The sequence below is a fragment of the Athalia rosae genome, chromosome 4 (assembly GCF_917208135.1).
Source record: "Athalia rosae chromosome 4, iyAthRosa1.1, whole genome shotgun sequence".
Taxonomy (NCBI): Eukaryota; Metazoa; Arthropoda; class Insecta; order Hymenoptera; family Athaliidae; genus Athalia; species Athalia rosae.
In genome coordinates this window covers 8,612,407-8,634,632 of record NC_064029.1, presented here as the reverse complement: position 1 = coordinate 8,634,632, position 22,226 = coordinate 8,612,407, and the positions used below count along the sequence as shown (strand labels likewise).

At 44.2% G+C, this 22,226-nt stretch overlaps 1 protein-coding gene across 1 annotated transcript in view; it reads left to right on the top strand.

Annotated features, from left to right (window-relative positions):
• The first annotated feature begins 2,219 nt into the window (after positions 1-2,219).
• LOC105684475 (tubulin monoglutamylase TTLL4-like) overlaps positions 2,220-22,226 on the top strand; it is a 54,746-nt gene continuing 34,739 nt past the window's right edge. Inside the window, exons 1-2 of the mRNA XM_048654250.1 lie at positions 2,220-2,372; positions 9,893-9,946. The gene's annotated coding sequence lies outside the window, so the exon portion shown is untranslated. The remainder of the gene's footprint in view (positions 2,373-9,892; positions 9,947-22,226) is intronic.

Sequence of the window (22,226 nt, the reverse complement as noted above, 5' to 3'; positions counted from 1 at the left end):
CCCTCTTGCGAATACCCTATGCACCGGACGAAGACGTGAACCGTATAATGCGCATCGCCAAAGCTAGAAATCTTAAATTTTTGTACAAAAATACGTACAGGTAACAAATCGAAGCCGCAGTCAGACACGTGCCTTCAAGATTATGCCACATGTGACGTGATTCCTTTTTTCTCGCCTTCAAATGTACGAATAAGTTTTGTAAAAAGTAACATAAACCACGAAAAAATTAAATGTGTAATCATCCGATTGTAAGTTAGGCCCCGAAATGATACCGACCGAAAATCGTTCCATCGACTGATTGTTATTGGGTCAGATGTGATAAGAGAACATGGTTCAATCGCCCCGAGGGTATCGAAACTATGAGAATTTTTGTTCACGTTCTGCAAACGCCTATCTTTATTTGCAGACGGGGTTGTCGCCGAAATGCCGCCATTCAAACAGCCAGATTCGCTACAAACTACTGCCTTCAATTTCCTGGTCTCGATCTCCGCTCGATACTGCAACTATGCGAGAAGCGTGCATGACCGGCTCAAACTCCGTAGGGGAATGTCCGATCTCAAGCAGGACTTGTGCCGTAACATCCCGAGCCACTTGCTGTCGGAGTTTTATTCCAGATTTTTCAAGAACCTTCAATCTTCCGATTTCTCGTCGTGTTTTCTCAGATGCGCGATAGAAATCGTCATGGACATGGACATCGAGGGCCTGATTTTCGACCAATTCTTGTTCGGTCTCGTCGACCCCGTACACGCGCACCGCGTCAACCGGTTGACGACACTGGACTTGTCAAGTTCCACGGCTGTTGACGTTAAGAAACTCGAATATTTTCAACTGGATAATCTTAAGACCTTGATACTCGCCGAGAGGTGCACCGATCGCGATTTGTGCATCATCGCAAGATGTTGCCCCAAGCTGGAACATCTGACTTTGGAAAACTTGTCCGAACACGTCGGTAGAGAGGGGCTACACGCATTGAAAGCATGTACCGAATTACGCAGGCTTCATTTTTACCAAAGACCTTTGACATGTCACCAAGCCATGTTGGAGTTATTTCACCTCTTCGAGAAACTAGAGTTCGTCCGAGTCTACGATGCGACCAATGGTTCGCTAGGGTTCGATTTATTGGCCTATAGCGGCAGTTTCCCGGTATGTCGGAACGTAAAAAGCTTCTGCATTCGCGCATCTTCAGTTTCGAAAACTCATCTTTGGGCTGTGGCAAAAAATTTTCCTAATTTAGAAAATCTATGCTTATCTTCTCCGCATACGGAAGGTTTGCACGCGTTGAAATCTCTCGCCAGACTCAGTGAGCTGGATTTTAGCAAAGACTCCAACGTTACGTGGGTGGATCTTGAGCCAGTTTTAAAATTCATTGGAAGAGGTATTGGTAGTCTTACGGTAACCGGTTGGAGACATCCTTTTCATACGACGCAAGACGACCTGAATACCTTGTTCCAATTATGCCCGAACTTGAAGAGTCTGAACTTGAATCTTAAATTTCATCGGGATCCGGCAATTTTGGTACTGCCAGCGTTTACTAAGATGCACTCGTGCGTTCTTGTTTACAAAGGTCCGCCCGTCCACACGGTGTTGCGATTCGGCGAGATGTCGTCATTGACGAAACTCCACATTCTCGGATTTGAGTTGACCCCGATAACGATCGAGTTGATTGTGTCGGATAGCGTCAAGTTCCCAAAATTGCAGGAGATTCACATTTCGTCTGCTTTGGAGCAAGATTTAAATCATATCAGAGAGATAATAGCACGCAACAACCTGGATTTGCAAATTTCCAGGATCCATCGTTACTGATAAGTTTTAAGGAAGGCTGAAATATTTGTAAAATTTTCACGAATTAAACATACCCATAATATCACACCAGAAAACATGAAGACCTAACGATTAGTTTCATCATAATAAAGTATTTTTTATAAAAAGGAACGTTAATTTTCACGGTGCATGAAAAGTTTATCATCGTAATGCAAAGAAGAAACCTATACGTAGATGTGGAAACCAAACCACAGTGCGTATCCGTACCCTCATCTTTGTTATTATTTTGATCGATTGACCCTTCAATAACGCGCCCGCATCAGAATTTAAACACGTAGAGGTAGTAGGTATGTACATACATACGTAGTAAACACACAAGTTGAGTTCGATGGCGTGTCGGAGTAGATATTTCTGGCCTAGTTACACCTGTTTACTTACCCGCGTCAACTTGTTTTCATTCCTCAGTCAGTGATGAACCGCGCTGCCGTAAGTTCGGTGCGAATTAATTCAACGTAACGTCGGGCAGCTGCTGTTTTCCGATGTCGTAGAGTTTGTCAATTAATTGTGCGGTGAAGTGCTTCGGGTGGCATGAAACTACATAACGAAACGAGGTAAGATTTAGCGATAATATCGACGCGTCGTTTTATCGTCATTTGTTTATCGATCCACTTAAATTTTAACTGTAATTCTTCGGTACGCTCTCGGTAAGGTTTTCGCAACCGGCCTGACTCTTAATTAGGTGAGGGTCTCCTTGATTTTTCAGTGTTCATGCCGACGTTTGAAATTAACTCGCGCTTCCGCTGAGGGTTTTTGTATTTTTTTTTTTTTTTTTTCTCTGGTTTCTTTCATCCTTTATTTCTACCCTCTCTTAAGTGGCATCTAATTCCGGGCAATTCCAGTTCATTACGGCCAATCAGAGCCCCGCAAGGATTTAGAGAATCTTGTATTTCAGTGAGAAGTGCGTGGCAGGAAACACCTGCACACTTCCGCCGTACAGAAGAATCTCGTAGCGAACCCAATTTACGGATCTATTACCTGGCTCCTTCTTACCCCCTAAACGCCGCGGAAAAGTTGAGGCTAATTTTCTGTGCTTTTCGAACAGTTTCCACCGGAAGTTTAAGAACCGAGTCCAGAATGGGCGGGCTCATCTAGAAGTTATCCCTCCGCTAATTAGGGAAAGAATAAAGACGGCTAGTGAAAAGCAGGAGTTCAGGTAGCACGGTTGTTTTTTTTTTTTCTTTTTCAAACGGACTCTTAAATTGAAGTATAAATAACCCGGTACGAGTCGACGTCGGACTTGAATTTTTTTTCGAGTCCCGAGGCTCTCGCATTAGCTTATCAAAAGAGCGGTGAGAAATTCGATCGATTCGTTTTACAACGGCGCCGATCGGATGGGCCGGAATAATTTAATTTGATCACGCTCCGCGCTGTAAAGGCTCTCCTGACAATACCACCGATTTAAAGCTTCTGACGTTTCAATACCTGGCAGCGGGATCACAGTGGTGTACTTAAATATATCCTTTTATCACGATTCATTGGTAGATTCAGCGAGCGGTGGATTAACGTACGATAACGCTCGCTCTCGTGATATTTTAATGACGCCTGACACCCATGGCGCGGTGATCAGAAACCGACAGAGCCGGGCGTTTGTGACTTCATCTCCGATGTATCGATCGATTCACTTTCGGATTAGACTCCGGAGTTTGTGCGACCGTCCGTTGCGCCCGAAGGAGCTGGAAAAGATCCCCGCAGAGATCTCTGCGATCGCTGCCGAGTTGAAAGTTGGTTGGATATTGCGTCGGGGCAAAAATAATTGGACATTCTTGAGACGCGCGGCCTCTTGAAAATCTTGTTTTTTTCAAAAGTTCTGCCGTAGACTCGGACGGACTGTCGAGAGATCTTCACGCGCGGATCACTTCCCCGTGAGATTTTTACGCCTGGATATTTTTCAAGGGCGTAACCGGCGCCGGGCGCCTCGACGCTTCTTTTTAACCATAGTAGCTACTCTCGGAGATCCGCGATCAAAAGATGCCGCTTAAGGCGGGGCTCTTTGACCCGGCGAGAATTAGGCGATTATCTAGGCGCTGAAAGTGACACTCTCTCTCCGTGGGGTGCTTGGAAATTACGACGGTAGATATAACGAGCCGAGTGGCACCGCAAGGGGGCTTAAATCGCATATCTGAAATGCTTCGGATGCTCGCGATGAAATTTTTTTTCACTGTTTTCCACAAGACCTCGGCTCTGGTTTATCTTTTCTTTTCATACGTGTATCGCGGTTCTGAGATTTAAGGTGAAATAAAATGAGAGATAGTGTTTTTTGGGGATCGATCGATAACGGTGCTTTCGATTAGATTCGTCGCAGCTGCAACGTTCGTAAATTTTCGGATGACGGTAAATTTTTCTTGATTTGAAAACGGACGAACGGCGACCGGAGTTGACGTCTTCACAGGCGGCATTTCTGTCCCCGCAATACCGCGCCGCCTCCACAATGCGTGATTTCGAATTGTTGCTAAATATTTTCGTCACCGAAGACATCTTTGTGAGGGTCCAGCCTCCCCGGGGGTTTCAAATTCGTAGCTTTAAAAATCTCCGGGTGTCTTTCCATTGTAAATCCGCACTCCGAGGTCTGCGTCCTGTACCGTGAGCGTAATATGGTATTGGAGTTCTTCAGTCGCGAGGGACGAAAAGAAGCGAGAAGAATATCGAAGAGAAAAAAAATCTTTTGACTTCCCGAGAGATCCTTACGGTCTACGCGGTTCTCGATACGTCCAATAGCGTAGCTGTGTGCCTCTCGCTTATTCTGGTTACTCACTGGCCCCGTACAGCTATTGACGGAACGATTTCACCCACCCCGCTTTCTATACCACGCTCGGTTTACCCTCTTAGATTCTATGGGCGTCATGGGGGCGTCGGGGGGCGTCGCAAGGCGTCGTAAGGCGTCGATGCGCCAGTCGTGTCATTTCCAAGGTGATACTTTTACACTCCCGACATCTCCCTTGAGAAGGGCTTTGTGAAAACGAATTACCCAGCATCCCGATCTCGTCGAAGGTATACGAACGTCGTATTGTTTCATCCAATGTACAAAAATTAATCGAGCAATAAAATTTGAATTTTTACTCGTTTTCACGGACTTCCGGCATCGGTCGCTTTTACGTCCCTTATAAAGTATAACATAACGGCGAATGAGATTAACGATCGCGTATTCTGACGTTTTCTTTTTCGAGAGACGTCGTTTAAAGGTTGCTGCAAAGTCATCGATGAAGCGAAATAAATTGTCACCGTTGGAAAAGAATTCCCCCGCAGCTTCTTCGCCGGTTTTCCATTTACAATGAGAGGGAGTCCTCGCCTCCTCCTCGCCTCCTCCTTGCACCCCCTCACACCCTCGCAAGACCCGAAACCAGACAAGACTGGGCCCAAAGCTCGGGTAACCATAACAACGGGGCTGGGGATCCACAATGGTTTCGGAGCGATCTGTTGAGCCACCATCGTCGATAGATTTTCCACGAGCCCGGGCAAACACAAGCAAACATGGGCCCGAGGGGGGCCAGCGTATTCGTGACCCTCGTTGTAACCATTGTCGGGATTTCGGCCAAGACTCACTCTGCGCTCCGTTACGGTGCCTAACTGGGCGTCTTTTGTGAAAACAGGGGTGCAGCCTAGCTGACAACTATTTTCACTCGCGAACATGTGTAGGACCAGAAAATCTATTTAGCGGATTCCCCGAGGGTAAAGTGCCCGGGGAAAATTGACCCCCGCTGCGAACTGCGAGTAGCGCGATTTTTGCCGAAAACGAATTCGAAAACTGAAACGGAAGGGGGGAGATCCCGGGGTAGTTTATACCAGCCTTGACTTGTGCCGTGCGCGATTTCACCGTTTTCTCCGTCTCCCTTTCAGATCGCTCACCGCGCAGCTGATCTTTTCAGTTTTCATTCGAAGGGGAACGTCTCCAACCGCGCGACACGAATATCACTCGGTAGTTCTCGATCCTAATGAATCGCTTTTCGCTTTACAATATGAACGGGAATTGTATATACATAAATGAAAGAACCAAACTCTCCGCTATTGGAAATCGAGGGAATTAATCCGAGGAGGGAATGGTCGAACGCTTTCTCCCTTATTCCTTCCCTTTTTTTTTTGCCTCGCGTCTCTCGAGGGGAACACAAAACCGGCGACGGGGCATCGCGAAAGATGAAACCGGATGCTGGAGCCAGTGTATACACAGATTCGCAAGATTTCCGAAGCGTGTATACTGCTGGACCAACGGACCGTACGACCGAACGAAACTCCGCTCGGTAACAAAAGGAAAAAGTATTCTGAGCACTTCCTGTCCGACAACCTCCTACGCACCATTATTCGATGGATGTCCCTCATCTCAGCCTCCCCCCTCTTTCATCTCCCCAAGAGGATTAAGGGATGAAAAATTATAGTAATTTGAGTTGTAACTTGAAATGGTTGCGTTACTCGCGTACAAAAGAAAAAAAAATGCCAAATTCTCAAACACCGAGCAGCAACGGTTCCCGATGAGCTCGAAAAATTCTCAGTCTTATCGCTTTCACGATTCGAGGCGTGATTTTTTCGAGTCGCGTAATTCGTCACTTGGAAACTATCGGTCAGATATTATTGAACGTCGGAATTTTTTGCGGGGTTTCGGGAGCGAGGTGAAATAAGGGGGGGTTCGGAGCATGCACCGAGTATAAGGCGGTTTAAGAATGCGGGGAATAGGGATCGGGAAATTCGAGCTCCCTTTTACCATCTATACGGCACTGCACAGGTTGAAAATCGAAGTCCCTTAAGAGAACGAACGGAATCAATGAATTCCATGGCGATATCGTATTTCGTGGCAATAAAAATCTCAAATTGGAAGAAACCTTTACCTTAACCTTATATATCGAGTTGCAATCAGGCGCAGGTAAAAATATCACGTTTCGTGGTTATATTCGGGGGGGGGGGGTTTATTAAGCGAGGGGAAACCCCGGCGAGGCGAACCCGCCAACCCCTTTGTCAAAACACGCTCGTTCCTCGCTGAGCAACGAAACACCTGCGTTTACCTGAAATCATCGTGAAAATTTATAGCGAAACCCGCGGTTATGTACACTCGTACACCACCACCTACCCCCTACAACTTTCACGGCTTCGAGCCTTCTAATTTTTCTCTTTCACACGACGCACGCTCCGTCGATTCGAACCCCGACGTATCGCGCACGTGATAAAATAATTCTCCGAATTCTCGGAATTTCGAGATCCCTCCTTCTTTCCCCCCCCAACATTTGGGAGGACCGTAGGCTTTCACCCTTTCATATATTCGTGGCTGTTCTACACCTGTGAACAAGTCGTCCCGGTCGACGATTAGGTGAAGTTGGGGGGGCTTTGTAAAAGAGGAGAAAAAGAAAAAAAAACAAAAAAAAAAATATACTCGAAAAAAGATTGGGGAAGAGGCGGAAAAAAAAAAAAACTACGAAGGAAAAATGGGAGTGAACCATGTAAGGGACAAGATTCAGGGGAAGATCTATTTTAATCTCATGATTATGACGCGATGGGCCTAATTTAATCTTCAGGGCCTTTTTTTTTTACACCGGGACCGGGTTCTCACGACGTCACGTGTTCGCCTGCACGTGGTCAGCGGTTTTTGTCGGCCCCTTCCCTCCTCCCTCCTCCCTCCCCCTTTTCCCCTCACCTCCCGCCTGCTCGCCGCGGCCGCAGATCCTCCAAAATTTTTTACGACCGTGCCCTGGAAGAGATTATCTATTAATAGACGTGAGTGGGCCTAAAATTCATAAAGTATTCCCCGGACACTTATTACGGGACGCCTCGACATCTCTTGCGCTCTTGCCGCTTCACAACGTATCCGTACGCTTTCGAGCTCGAGTTTGATTATACTATTTCGTTGCGCACTTAATACTCCATTCGGAAATGGTGGAGGAATCGACGCGCTCGGTACCCGAACGAGGGGAGCGGAAAAAAAATGAGAAGGAAAAAAAAAATAGAATCAAAAGTACTCCGTAAATCACATGCGAGATCTACAGGTGTTTGTTTTTTTTTTCTTTCTTCTCTCTCTCCATTGATTAATTGCAGCGCAACAATTTCGGATACCGGAAATAGGCTAACGACTCAGTTTCCAATTAGCGGCGAGTGTATTCTTGTGAAAATTGAAAAAAACGGAAACGGTCACTCGAAACGCAAATTATTAGTCGAGGTTCTTAACGTGCGCATCGCCGCCACTTGTTCGTACCACGTGGGGCTCGTCGACGCTCCCGTGTACCACGCAACTTGCACGGTGGTTGTCAAACTTCGGTTCACGCCCCCTTCTTTCGGACAAAATATGTTTATATCCTCCGAACACCACGCGGTCGAGACTCGGAATTATATCGGTTACACGCGTACGGAGATTACTCTCTCTAATTATTTTTTTTTTCGTTTTGTTTATACGATTCGGCAGACGAAGTGATTTGAATAACAGATAGGAAGACCTGCACGTGTCGACGACGCGTTGCGCGAGACTCGCTGCATAATATATCGCAAAATCGCGTATGGTCGTCGCGAGGTCTGAAAGTCTGTTCAGAGTTAACGAGAGTCCGTTAGCCACAAGCGGAGAGAAGTCCGTCGCTCGTTCGAACGAATATATATTCGGAACGTTGGTCGTAAAAACAGCCGGACTAACCGCGATAGCAAAAAGTCGAGTAACGACGTACGAGAATTGCGCCGTTTCAACCGCGTGCACGCTACTTTATATCCAGAAATAACATATCGCCCAACAGACCTCTTCATTGTGCGCTCCGATTCGGAAACAGCGATAAGTGAGAGAGAAAAAAACGCCCCACGTCTCCGAACTTGAAATTTCAGACCCGGTCAAAAGACACCCTGACAAATAAAAAAAAAAATATAGCGAAGAAAATTTTCCAACGAATAGAACGATCGACGGCGTTTCCTAATTGCCGCCCCGAGGAGTAAAATATCCGAGAGGATTGACGCAACGGTTCGAGTGTGTGACGGAGTGTCGGAAGCAAAGAAACCTAGGGACGCATGGGGTGATCTCGTTGTGAAATATCCTCGATAATAATAATAACAATAATAATAAGTAAAGAAGCTCTTCACCCGGCTGCGATGCCCGAATCTTCTTCTGTCTCTTGAAGTTTTCGGCGAGAATCTGTGGGTGCGCGAAGATACAAATATTTCTATAATTCCCCCGCACAATGGGTCGTGTATTCGACAATGGGATGGATATTGCCTATTGGCCAAGTTTCCTTCTTTTTTTTTTTTTCTTTCGTTTTCTTTACGGTCCCTGAAAAAAAAGGCACCCATTGGCGTGGCGAGTGACCGTGATTTCTTTTCGATTTTACGAACCTTCGAAAGGCGGTGGAGGATATTTGGAAATTGCCGACCGAATGCACCAATGCGAACCAGTGTCCCATTATCCACTTAGTATAGGTTTCTGAGCCCTCGTAAGATCGCCATCAGAGTCCCGTGGGCTTTCTATGGGTTTCCTTTTAGTTAGATTTACGATTTTAGCCCGTGCACGTGTTCAACTGTTCACAATAGCCGCGACTCCTTCAAAAGCTTTTGGTGGGCACCCCATCCACACAGTACACCCATATATTGCAACGGTCTACCAAAAGACGAATTCGATGGTGTGTAGGATTACGGGGTTCCGCAGCTTCGCCCAACCTCCGAACTGCATCACTGCCTCGACTGACACTGTGTGTAGTTGTTAGGATTGCCCCGTAAGATCTCTATGCCCGAGTATCGCTCCGCGAGAATAAAGGCCAAGGAGTGCCCTAAAGAGCTCTAAAAACTGTTCGGTCTACCGATTGTTGATCCATCGATCCAATGAATATATCGGGGACCAAAAATGAGCGAGGATCGCTCCACCGGTCCGGGAGCAAACAAAAAAATAACATACATTGAACACTGTTTTTCTAAGCGTTTTATTCCAAGTTTTCTTAGCGTCGCTGATCTCTTCGGTTACCCTAGTCACGCGAAACTCGACGAGCTTTTCATCGTAATTTTCATTCGCGTACAACGTCAGGCGATTCTTTTTGTTTTTTTTCTTTTCACAAGCGATCGTTTCGAAGATGGCGAAAGCTCGTTCGTCTCGAATCGGAAGAGACTGACCTACGGTTGATTTCTGTTGCAGAAATACTTCATACATGCAGGTGCTCCCCGGCCGATTGGTACGACGCACAATTGGGTGAGTAAATCGAACGGTTGTACAGTTTTCAATAATATCTAAGGTAGTATGGAAAAACGAAGCGGTGTGTACGGTATTGGAAAGCGTTGATCGACTGTGGCCGCAGGGTTTTTCTAGGAAGAGGTAGTTTATATTCTTAAAAGTCGCGTTTAGAGGCGAATCCATAATCGGTTGAGAGAGAGAGAGAGAGATCCCATTGCTCTCCCGCATCTGGCCTCGCCGAGTTATGTTTCGGGTTTTTCGACGGGCAGCAGGTATTTTTGAGGAACTTTGACGTACGAAATTGACTTAATATGTCCATCATCGACACCACTAACTCGACGAGCACCTGGCAGCAGCCCTTAGAATATATCTTTTCGAAATTCCGAGGAATTTCTACTTTTCCAGAAACGTTTGACGGCCAGGTAAACTATATAAGTATCCGAATTCCTTCCCGTCGACTATTTTTATTTTTTCAAAAATACATTAAACTCCGTTCCTTTGGGCATTATTGCCTCGATTATTATTGTTATTATTTCTCCAGCATTCTACCCGCGAAATATTCATTCTCCGTGTGATTCGAGGCGTGGAGCTGCTGCAGCCAGAGCTGTTGGCTCTTAGCCTAAAACGACGTCAAATAATACAATAATTGTCCCTTTCAACAGTCAAAAAGGTAAATTTTTAAGAAATTTGTCTCCATATAATATTGTCGTTGGACGGCTCACTGAATATCCTGGTCTCTTGGCCCATTGTCAGAAACTACCGTGACCCAAGGGCGTAGAAAAATCTCCCAGAAAGTAGGAAGGAAAGAAAAAGTAGGAATCAAATTTGCTTCGGTTTATTCGACTGATTCATCTTCATCTTGATTTTTGAGATTCCAACCCGATTTTGATTTTTTACCGTCTCTCTCTCTCATTCAGTTTTCGAGCAGTTATATCGGTGATTTTTTCCCTCATTTTCTCCTTGCCAGCAGATTTGAAAATTTTTACCCTCACGCCATTGAGGGGTACCGAACCTGACTGACAATACATGGTTTCCTAGACGACGAAGTCATTGTGGCAAATAAGTTGAAATAACTTTGAAATCGTTCCATAAGAGACGGTTTTAAAGTCCTTTAGAAATTTAAGTGACTACCGCGCATACATGTATTTAAGAGTGCAGCTAGACGCGAGGAGGATGAAAGCGACTTTTGGGTATCCCGAATTCGGTATAATTGTGATTTGGTTTTGTGTAGCGTCAGAACGGCGCTTTGCAAGGCGTTTGTAAATTCTTGGCAAAGTGCCTCGAGCTTTTTGATATTTATTATAGCTGCGAGGAAACCGTTCGTTCCATCGCATCGTTTCTAGCACCTCCGAGAGGCAGATGGGGCTTCACTTTTTAAACAAGCCGCATTATATTTCTCCCGTGATTTCTAAGAGGTTGTTATAAATTGGCGATCGTGATTCGACGCTTTCAACTTTTAACGGCGCGGCAGATCGGGGGCGGGAAAACTACGACCTTTCCAAGGGTTGAAAAGAGCTAGAAAGGATTCGCTCGGATATTATAAAAAAAAATGAAGAAAACCGTATTCTACTTTATTCGTATGTGAATATCAACGGTAGATCGCGTCTGGCTCTGAGGGAGAAAAAGACTTGGAAAAAGCGATAAAAAATGACGGCGATATTGAGCTATCCGGTCTAGCGGTGTGTTGCGTTTAATATGGAAAACCGGAGGAACGAATAAGCGAATTGAATCAGTGAGCGAAGACGTTGAAAAAAGCGGAGAAAAAATTGAATGAAAAAAACTGCAGGATTCGATTTGCTTTCGACTTATTTCCGCCCCAAGAAATTCTCTCTCGAAAAAGGACGTGCCAAATATTTAACAATATTTTCAAACGTTTTGAAAACGTAACCTAATACTTTGCCACTTTGGTCTAAGATTATCGTCCACAAAGAAATAGCGATCTTTTGTGTGGCGTAAGATTTTTAAGGGCGAGATACGGGGGGCTCTATGGTCGTATCGGATTGCAGCTATAGGGAACGTACTAATACGTGGGGATCCTCACGTCTAAAAAGTCTGGTTACATAGTGTTGGTCTGGATGGATAGGTGAAGATCAGGCTGATAATCTAAATGGAAAAATTGAATTGAATTGCAGGGCACAATAAAGGCATTCGGGTATCTGGCTACCCATATAATAACCGTTAATGGCTGTAATCTGATCCGGAATACATTTTTTCATTCCCGAAAAAAAAAAAAAAAAAAAGAAAGCAGGATAAAAAACGAAACGAGAAATGAGCCGATGAAACCGACGAGATTTTTGTCTTCCGTTTGCCGAACTACCGTATGCGCAAAGTAAAATAAATCCTCATTGAGCGGGTTGAAAAATTTTAAAATCTTTCGTCGTTTGGCACTGGCTTCGTATTTTTTTTTGAAAAATCACAGAGGAACGGGGATATCACCCCATAGATTATTATGGGGCCCTTATGTTCGAAGGGATTATTTTCCGGAGTTGACACCTACCGGAAAGGGCCTGAACTCAGGGTCCTTTCATGGTTGAAAAATTTTATACCAGATGGTGCCAGTTATCGGCGGGAAAAAAGTAGGGAAATTTATGGGACTTTTATGGAACAACGTATTATAGTAATGGTATGCCGGTCCTTAGTCGTAAAGAAATTATTACATTCACCATACAGAGCGGTAGTTTTATCATCGTCATTATTGGAATCATTCTTGTTTTTTTTTTTTTGTCCTTTGGATTAGACTATCCTCGGTATTCTATGAGGGGCATAAAATGGGATTAAGGACTTGATTTTTTTTTTATTAACACTACACGGTGAATAACAGGTTCAAAAAATGAGTTCATCCTTGAATTATTATTTTAGTGTGAAAGATAATCTGAAGATCTCGTGGAGATGAAAATAAAATAGTAGGAAAAAAAAGAAAGAAATAGACGGAAGAAACTAGGGGCGACAAATCGAAAAAGAATCGTACACAGATTATAGTTTTCCTACATTAATGAAACGCCATTCCATTCGCTCTGCTCGAGTTTTATTGGTCTACTCGCACTTAGTTTAATGACCATAGTATTCGCAGTATGCAATCGTAATTGTGGCTCGGTTATTAAATTTCTATTTATAACCAGCGTCCGTTTTTCACGTAAGTGACACAGACAGGCGGAATTTGAAAAAAAAAAAATTGCGGGTACCCTTAAAATTTCGATCCGGTACAGTTCGTTCGTACATGGATCAAATTTTGCGGTTAACTTTTGAGTTCGTTTTCTAATTTGCAGTGGGTAAAAAAAGGGACAACGCTGCAACAACGGGCTATTTTAATGGTGTATCCGATGTTGAGCGAAGTCATTGTAAAAGTGATGGAGCATTATCGGATATCGGGACATCGGGATGCGAGGGGTTGACACATTACAGTTACAGTTAGTTTGATTTCACACAATTTATTATATAATCACAAAACAAGAAAAAAATCATCGAGAACCACATATAATGAAACGAGAAGAACACACGCAATAATAGGAAAGTTGGATCATGCTGTCCAAAAACTAACGACAAACGAAATTAAGAACAATACGAGACAACCTGAAAGATACAATGGATTTACATGAGATACAATAAAGACAAAAACGAAACAAACGATCAAACGATAAGCTAAAGTGCGTTATAAAATATCCCCATAATAATTAGCAATCTATTATTATCGGAGAGATATAAAAAGTGCGCAATGAATTAATATTACAAGAAAACGAAGGGAACAAAAAAATCCTAAACGATCGAAAATTTTAAAGCAAACGATAGAAACGAGACAAAATTATTCTTTACCTCTAGATAATTGTTTTTTTTTTGTGTTTTTTGTGTTTTTTTTTTTTGAGAAGTGAATTCAATTCGATATCGATAATATGATTGAGTAAATATCATCGATCTGATTAAGCCGCGAGAGGCTTCGATTCAGACGATTGATTATCTAGTTATCACAAAGCAACGTCGAGCCAAGTTTTTCACTATTCTAAAAATCCTTAAAATTCTAATACAATATTTGATAGCCTAATATCACAGTTTCTTAAAGTTATATCTTGTAATCTATCTTGATATAATATTTTTCGTAATTCTTTCAGTTTCTATATCGTTAGTATCACAGTATAGTATCATTTCGGAAGACGATATTAGAAATTTCTTCAAAATTTCTCTCACTGAATATTTTTTTAAAGCTTTTTTTTATCACGTTGAAGCAGAGTAGCTCTTACATTCTAATATCACATTATATTCTCGAATATATTGTATTCATAAGTTATTGTTATAATCTATCATCACAGTTTCAAAAAATCTATCGCGTTCAGGGAAAACTAATTTTCCCGCTGCGTACTCGTATCATTTATAGTTAGATCACAGATTTTCATATTTATACAATATGCACTGGGCGGCCTTGTTGACGAAAGATACAATTTTGTATCTTCGCGTTATTTATTATAATTTTTTTTTTTCCCTAACGTTTAAAATCCAACTGATCGATCTTATCATCGAACAAAATGAAGAAAAATAAACAAAAAAAAAAAAGGTCTAATTCAGAAGAAAATTTTACAAACTATTATCACAGTCACGATGCATGCTTAACCGCAAGTGTTCAGCTTACTTGATTAATGAAATAATGAAAAACGCAGTTAAAGCTTGAGCAATATTGCAGGTGCTTATTTCTATGTCTTAAACTAGTTATGAATAACTAAAATTAAACTCTAAAACAAAACGCTATGTCAATTGTATCTAAATATATCTATTCGCTGATCGAGTGGATCGTCGAAATTACAATCCACTCTTTACACTATCCAGATTAAAGCTCTCTAACCAGAAGTCGATAATCGAATCACTCAACTACGGAAACTTACTTCGAAATCAGGCAAAAACAGTGAAATGAAATAAAAGTTAAATTGCGAAAGAAAAAAAAAAAAAACAATTGATAACTAAATAAACGAAATTAAGTAAACGGAATGAAAAGTAATCTCGAAAACAAACCATGTAGTGATCGAATAATTCCTTCTCCATTTTGTTGGGTGTCAAATAATATACGTGTAAAATATCTGCTCGACGATTCTTCCGTCTTCTTCTCCAGCATTGTTTTCCCTCCTTCTCCAATCATCATCGATTTACAGGTATGTGAGTATGTAATAGTAAAGCTGTTGATATCACATTTCAGGTTTGGTTACTCCTTTTTTTGATTCCTTTCTCCTTCTTCCTTCGTTCGGTTGTTAGATTTTACTACGCCGTTCGCGATTCCATCTCACGGATTTCGTTCGCCAAATTATCGTCGACGATGTCTTTCAACTCTTCCACCGTGTAGGCCATCTTAGACTCCAAGTTCAACTTGTTCTCGTTGCCGATGTTCTGTCGCTCGATCGCTAGGCGGTGATCGGTTTTTTTTCGCAACCAGCTCTTCAGCTTGATCAGGACACTCTTGGCGGTGCGCCTCGGCGAAGGGATGACCGTGGAGCAGCGGCGCACTTTTTTCGTGGTGTCGGTTACTTCGGTACACATCTTCGAACCGCTGTCAATGATCCGAACCGCGTTTCTTTATTTTTCTCTTTCTTCCCTCGCCTCGCGTCGAACCGGCCTCGATCCGATCGATGAGTCAACGTTTCTCCTCGAAGATCACCGTCTCCCCGAATCGGTATCGGTGCGGGCGGAAACGGCCGATGAGACGAAGAAAATTTATCGGAAATCGATCAGATCTCTGAGGAGCGTACGGTTCTCTCCGATAGATCTGTCAGAAAATATCTTTCGATCGTGTTTAGCGAGCGAAATCCCCGTTGCACGGGTATCTTTCGGTGGTAGTTATCGAATGTGGATTCTCCACGTTGTTCGTAACGCTTATATAGCCGATCGTCGCGCCTGCGCATCGGCACGAGAAGAGACAGAGAAAGCCCTACGACATGCGCCATACCCATACCTAGAACCCTACGAAGGTATTTACACGCGTAGGGTGTTGCGTTTAGGTGGGCGTTCGGCGAGAACGACCCACACAATCGCAACGGGCGCACGCTGGACCCTATGAACGCCACGTATACGCGCGCGAAACACGGGCCGATCACCTGTGTGGGGAAAACTTTTTTACAAATGTGTGCGCCAAGGGCTCCTCGCTTGTGTTACTACGAAGGGTATATACATATACTTTTGTACGCAAGCCCAACAAGGGCTCGCTTATAGCACGCGGCCTACACGTACGGTAGCTACCGACGCATGCGCGGCACAAGTTAAACTCCCGGCAAGATGAGAAAAGGGAAGGGAATAAAAGGGAGAGAAAGACGAGGCAAACCGAGAGAGAAAAAGAGGGAGAGGCGGCGCCCGCTCGAGCTTGTGCTAGAAGTGAGCCTCGAAGAAGTGAGAGGGATCCGGAGGTTCGGGAGATGGGGGGGGGGGGGGGAGAGACTTCGAACAGGGAACGCGTGCGACGAGGACGAGAAAACTCGTGCGGTTGATGTACAAGCGGTCGGAGAGAGGAAGGATATGAGAGAAAAAAAAAAAAAAAAGAAGGGAGGCTCGAAACGCGTACATCGCAAAGACGGATTAACCGGTACGCGTATCGCGAGCTTCCAAAAGGTCAACGAGGACGAGCTTGCGGCGAACGCGCTCTGCGACTTTCCCGAGATATGACAACGAACGGATAATGATTTCGTTTTTTATCTACCTTCCTTTTTTTTTTTTTGGTTATCGTTTTTTGCGCTTCTAACTTTCGGTAAAACGATGCCGATTTTTGTGGTGGATCGGGAATCATTTTCACATTCGAACCAGTTTCGGATTACCTGTCACTTTTACACAATGGGCGAAAGCTACTCGCAAACTGCCGAGTCCATCGACTCGATGACGATCATCGGGATCTGTCGTATCCGATGGGTAATCGGTTTGAAAAAATGTCCGGATTCGGGAGAATTGAGACGGATATAACTGTACCTACGTGTACTTCGCGAAGAGATCGCGAATCCGTTCGATGATTCTCCTTCGAAATTGATATGTAATTTTGAATATTTATCTCGCGCCTCCGGTTCATAATTCGGTCTCGGAATAAGGCGGTCGCGTGATGCGACACCGAACTTTCGAAGATTCGTTAGCGGTTCGCCGAGTGCCCGAACACCGTAATAACAGCGGAGATTAATCTCGACGCGTGATTTTAACTCTCACCATTTTTGGTCGATTGCCAAACGAGTTTCCTTTGCTCCTCCAACGTTCATTGAATACCACCGTACACACCGGTATCTTGGTCAAGGTTACTCGCTCGTTTTAGTACTCCGATTCGCCCGGTCATCGCGCAGCTCATACGTATACATCTCGTCGAAACAATCGAGAGATTTTCATTCTTCGAGTCGCATTTCGAGAACGATTGTTTGCTCAAAATTTTGAGAAGATGGCGCGAGCGAAGTGCGTCACGTTAATGCATCGGGCTATTCCGATTCTCTGCAAACGAAACAATGGCGGCCAAAAGGGGTGCGGGGCGTGGGGGTGTATAGAAATGCGAAGGCGGTCAAGCGAGGGGTGTACCCGGCGTTCCGCAACTCGTATTTGGATTCCTGACCCACCCCACGCCGGCATCTGTCGGGTGATCCAACCGGTGGGTGCACCGAAGGCGGCGAGTCCGTGAGGAGTCCGTGAGTCTCGAGTCTCGAGTCTCTCGATTCGTGCTTTTCGTGTGCCGTGCGTTACAAGGGCGCGTGCATACGTGTGCGTGGCTGATGGCTGGTAGCTAGCGCGCTGGTGGCAGCTGGAGATTCGCGCGTGAGAACTCGGTGGCACGGAGGTTCCCTGGTTTCGTCGCCACCTGTCCTCAGTTCGCCTTCGAGTCCCGCCGTCTTCTTCCCTCACCCGCCGTCACTTCTCCTCCACCGTCAGCTCGCCTTACCCCGTCCTTTCCTTTCCTTTCCTTTCCTTTCCTTTCCCTTCCCTTCTCTCTCTCTCTCTCTCTCTTTCTTTCCTTCCCCGTACTCGCCCCTTTACTTCCCTAAGCACTCGACTATGTATCGGAATACGGAAAGAAAAGAAGCGAGGAAGTAAAGAAGGAAGCGTGCTTGAAACGTGGAGGTCGTGTGCGAGGAGCGTGCACCGGGGAGGAAGTCACCCCGTATACCTCTACGTATGCGTACCAGAAACTACTCGGTCTTTTTCTCCGTCGAATAGATTACTTCTTCTTCTTGTTTTCTTCCGGCGAACAACGGTTCGTACGTATTAATCGGGCCCCCCTCGTCGGTCGTCTTCCTCGTCGGTTTTCGTATATTTTCCGATAACTTCTCAATCGTTTTACTTTCATCTCTCTCACCTTGTTTTCACATAAATCTCGATCCGGCATCTCTGACGACCTTGAGGGTCAAAAGTAACCGTAATATAACCGCGTCAACGGAATATCCGGCTTACCCGAATCAACGCGATAAATTTCCTCGGCGTAGGTAATAGCGAAGAAATGAAAACCGGAAGTAAGCGATAAAGCATACAATACATCTCGTGTAGGGGAAAGGTGATACTTACAGGTACGTTCCACCGTTCGTTCGCCGCAATCTGAAATTATTCTCATCGAGCGGTAACCGCCGCCTCGCCATCGGCGAAACTTGGATAACAGAAAACAAAAAAAAAAAAAAAAAAAAAAAAACAAGGAGAAGCGAATCGAATGATGAATTTGATAAAACCGCGGTCGGATAGTCGTATATACGTATACAGAGAACTGCATTGAGCCACATAAGACGGTTTTTTTTACGTGTTCGTTGTACGATCTTTAGGACGGTTCTCCGGAGAGGATCACACGACGCTATCTCGCCGCTTGCATCTCTACCGATGATACCCAGAGACAGTTCGCGTCCCCGACGCTTTAATTGGCTCTTTTGACGTCGGGAGATCCCATCATACGTCGCGACGCGGTATAATACCCCATCCGCCGCCCCATAATTCGCCGCTTCTTCGTTTCTGCACGCCTCGGCGTACGGTATATCGCTCCTATATGTATACCACGCTCGTTTACATCGAATAGTTAGTCGTCACCGACGATCCTGATTATAATCAATACCGCTGCATACGTCTGCGAACGCTAATTGCCGTCGAATTTATCATATTTAACGCGTTCGATATTCAACAAAAAAAAAAAAAACAAATAAATAAATGAATAAAAGAACTAAACAAATAAATAAAATAAAATAATTGTGCATGCGCGCTGCAGCGGAGCGTGCACTTAGGCACATCACCGGTATATACGATACAAGACGAATGGCAACGAATAAACGTATTGATTCACCTGCGAGGGGATGAAATATCGCATTGAAATTGCTCGAATTATTTTATTATAGGTAATAAATTTTATCTCCCTTATACATCTACGAGTGCAGAGCGCAGCGGCGGATATTCTCAAACTTTTACTTTGTCACATATCATATACGTACCGCGGGATTTGGACGTATACGAACACAACTCACGCGTGTGATATACATATATATATAATTCAGGGTGTCGGGGATCGTTTTTATTTATCGAAAGATTTTGGTCCGTTTTTTTTTTTGCGTGCGTGCGCGTATACCTATATATTTTCGCATTCTTTATTCGACGTAAGCGATCGAGAATTTTTAACGCAACCGCAGCTATTATAGCGAGTGAAATTTATGCGATTATCGCAACTTGTGTATCGCAAGATGACGCGAAAAAAGAAGAATTAACAAGACCGGCGACGTTAACATCTCGTATATATATTTAAATCTTAACGATATCGAAGTTAGATAAAATATGTGTTAACACCTGCAACCGGGAATCTCTTACAGCCTCGTGACACGAACGCCACGTACGTACGTACCTACGTGACGCCACCTTGTAATTGGTTCAACTTTCAATATTTTCACGAGAAAAACTGCTTCACACCGTCAGCGGACTTTTATACGTACTCCGAGCGTAGAGTAAACCGTAAGCGCGACGATTATCTCTTCGAAATAAACAATTCCGTACGGAGTTGGCGATAAAAAAAAGTAACACCGCGTCTCCCGGGAATCACCGAATACGCGATAAATAAAACGAAATGAAACGCGAGCGGATGGAAAAAAAATCTTTCCTCTTTTTTTTTTTTGTTCTCTCCTCATCTACGTCCTTTCTCAAACGAGATTATTAAAATTCTCTCGGTTAGCCCGAAGGGTGCAAAAAAAAAAAAAACTGGGCGCGCGTCACGCTTCGCGTAATCGATTTCGAACATTTCGAAGCACGTGATTCGAGGCCGAAGAGTTAACCGAACCTGATTACGTACGTGTGGCCGTTTTATACCGGGATCCACCTATACACGTGCTCGCGCACGTAGTAGACGCGAGCAATTTCAATCGATTAATATAAAATATCAAACCGAAAATATTCCACGCGTACCTGTATATACACGTATGTATGTATATAAAATACGCCGTACCGCGGGGCCCGCTCGATCTCGACGCTTCCAAATAAACGAATAATTTTCTTCTCATACCGTACGCGCAACGCGCCTATTGCGATCGATGTAATATTCAGGACTGCGAACACACGTACTCGTACTTATACCCACCTCGTACCCCGTACCGTACCGTGTAACATACCTACATACCTACGTGTATTCGTAACCAGTTTGTGTATTTACACACGGATCTTAGGGGCATATACACCGACGAGCCCACGTCCGCAGTCCAATTAAAAAGTATCCCATGGCGTGCTTGAACACATTTTTGTGCGGGTTCAACGGCATAATATAGTGTATCATTTTTATTCCCTACCCAAAAAAAAAGAAAAAAAAAAAAGAAGAAAAAGTCGAGAGAAAAAAGAGCGAGTAACTCCTGTAACCGAAATTTTACAGCTTGTCGTATATGATGACGTGCGCGACGTACGTACAGGTACTTGTCACCGATCCGCTCAGTTTCCACTTTTTGTCGATCTTGAAGAATAACAAAAAAATATTCCACTCACCGAATCGCCCGATCGTGCGCAGTGAGTTTTTACGATCGTTGCAACGCTGATGTGATTAAAAGTGCTTTTTTTTTTTTTTTCTTCTATTTTCTTTGAAACTTTTTACCGGATATCTCCGAGTATTGGTCATCGGACAGTCGGTTTCTCCGACGAGATAGAATCGGAAAAACGGGAAAACAAATTCGGAATAATTACTCGGACCGTGTAACAAGGAAATCTGGTAGGAAGAGGATTCGCGGTGTTAGGCGGTGCGGCGATCGGCACGGGTTGTACAGGTTATAGGTATGTGCGATGAATAACGACGGGCATCAATATTTAGCACCGTCGTGTATCTCCGGGGAGATACCCGGGAGAGTCTCGGAAGTATAATTACAGTAATTACAAAGTCCTTCGATTGAATATATGGAGACCCTCGTAAACAAGGGTAGTATTATCGTCGCGCGTTACAGCAACGCGTCAGAAGCTAGAGAACGCGACCGGTGCGAATTGAAATTTAATCCGAATATGCAAAAAGAAAAAAAAAAAAAAAGAATTCCAATCAATAAATATGAATATCAAACTCAACTCCTCTCCATCTGCACATCCTACTTATGTGGAGCATATTATCATCGTAACACGTACATGCGACGTAGAGGTTTTATATACGTACAAGACGTAATTACGCTGGGTATAGGAGAGGGTGCTGCCGTTGGTCGATTGTTGTGGTGGTGGTAATTAATCAAGCGTGTACGAAACCGATCGGTGGAAAGACGAGGGATCGTTCAGGGTCACAAATCAGGCGAGACAAATCGCTGATTAATCCTCTCTCGGATGTAATATCGGATAATAATCGAAACTCCGGTTACAACCAACGGCTGCTAGAAACACGCGCGTATACACGAGCGTACGTACGTACGCAGCTCCTTATTCTTTTCTCTAAATATATCCCGTTCATAATCATCTGAGCATCCGGATCATCTATATATATACACACACACACGCGTGTGCGCGTACGCACGTTTCTTTCTCCGTACGCGCGATACAAAAATTATACATATATTGTATTCATACGCGCATCCTACGTACGTAGGGTATAATAGGGCACGTATAACAATCGTATAGCAATCTCACTTATAGCTCTCGGCGATATTTTCTATGTACTAAATACTCTCGCACACGTAGGCACGCACGCACGCACGCACACAGACGCTCGCGGCGTACCTTCCTTCGAGCACGAACTCGCCCTCTTCGCCCTTCGTTATTTTTTCTTCCTTTTGCCCCCCGCCTGCCCCGTTTCGCTTTTTTTTCCCCCGTTCGCTCGACCACGTGTTCAACACGCTCCTTGCGTGTGCTGTGCGTGTGCGAGGAAAGAGGCTGAGAAAAAGAGAGAGAGAGGAACAAG